The 1,348-nt window shown below is 34.9% G+C and overlaps 1 long non-coding RNA gene across 1 annotated transcript; it reads right to left on the bottom strand.

Annotated features, from left to right (window-relative positions):
• Positions 1–6: 6 nt before the first annotated feature.
• LOC107579277 (uncharacterized) lies at positions 7–989 on the bottom strand. The gene is made up of 3 exons (XR_001608455.1): positions 885–989; positions 657–782; positions 7–512 (listed from the first exon to the last, which is right to left on the bottom strand). It is a non-coding gene; the product is annotated as an uncharacterized lncRNA (long non-coding RNA).
• Between the last annotated feature and the right edge of the window lie 359 nt (positions 990–1,348).

The following is a 1,348-nucleotide window of genomic DNA, read 5'->3' as shown; positions in this document are numbered from 1 at the left end:
CCTCATCTTTACACCTGCCCTCAAGATGTTCCTGCGCACACCTCCGCCTCCTCCGTGACACTCGAGTCATTCCAGCCAAATACATCACATCGCAAAAGGAAATTTTACTCTACCACCAACATTACAGACAGTGCACATTACTATGTAAATGTAATTTGTTCTTTCACTGCATTAAATACTGAGATGCATGATTAACATTGTAAGATGACAATGTTAATCAGATGTGATGTAAGCAGAGTAGCATAATTTGTCCTTAGTGATACATGTTTACACCTTTTTGTTTGTAGATTATTTAGTTATTAATTCTCAAAATTGTATTTACAGACAACATAAAAAAGGGGGGGGAAAAACTTTTTTGACCTGTGCAAGAAAAAATAAAATCTCCACATAATCAGAAAACTGTTTTGTCCATCTTCCTGAGAAGACACAACTCTGGCTGTCATATGTTCCTGCCCTTAGTCTTAGTATACCTTCTTTTCTTTAGTGCACATTCCACAATTCAAGCATTCAAACTGAGGAGCAAAAAACAAAAAAACAATACAATTAAGTCAAAAATCAGCAAATTAATACTCTGTTTGCAAACACATGCAACTTCACTGTCTACACTGGTAAACCAAATATTAAAATTAGGTTAGAGATGGTGAGTGTCACATTACCTTCTTTAATAGGTAGAAGAGAAGACCCAGTAAAAACAGTGCAGTCAATATGCTGAGTAGAATGACCCACCATGGGACTCGACTGAGCAAAGCAGGCTTTCTTTCACGAAAAACCGTTAGCTTCACCTATATTAGTCAAATAAATATTATTTCAGTTAGTTTCGTCTAAACATTGCACAATCAAATAAAAAATGGTATAAATGAGTGCTAATCTACAGGACACTTAACCTTATCATTGGATGGCTGCATCCCAATATTCTCCTGAGTCGCATTAAGAGTCAAAAACGCATCCAGTACAATATCCAAGTAGTTCAATGAACTATACTCCTGTAAAGAAAAAAACATCTTGTCAATATTATACCCAAAAATGTATCCAATCTCAAGAGAAGGCAATAGACAAAGCAAACCATTTAAATAAAAAAAAGAGTAAACATTTCATTTGAGTCCTCTTAAAAAAAAAAAAAACTAAGAGGACTGACAAAAATGTAAAAGGTAAAAACTCGATATAGAAGGAACAGTTGGAACAGTTGGAACAAGTTGGTGCCCGGTGGTGTGTTGGCTGCTCGTCTTACTCCATTTTGTTTTATTGTTTTTACTTTTTATGTTGTGTTTACTTCCTTAATATGGCCAGAGAGATAGATAGATACATAAGAATCTGAGAAAAGTGACTGACAACCCACTTGAAAAAAAAA

Source organism: Sinocyclocheilus grahami, unplaced genomic scaffold (assembly GCF_001515645.1).
Source record: "Sinocyclocheilus grahami isolate Dianchi unplaced genomic scaffold, SAMN03320097.WGS_v1.1 scaffold16135.1, whole genome shotgun sequence".
In the NCBI taxonomy this organism is placed as follows: Eukaryota; Metazoa; Chordata; class Actinopteri; order Cypriniformes; family Cyprinidae; genus Sinocyclocheilus; species Sinocyclocheilus grahami.
The sequence above is the reverse complement of the archived record's forward strand: the minus strand, read 5'-3'. Positions and strand labels throughout refer to the sequence as shown.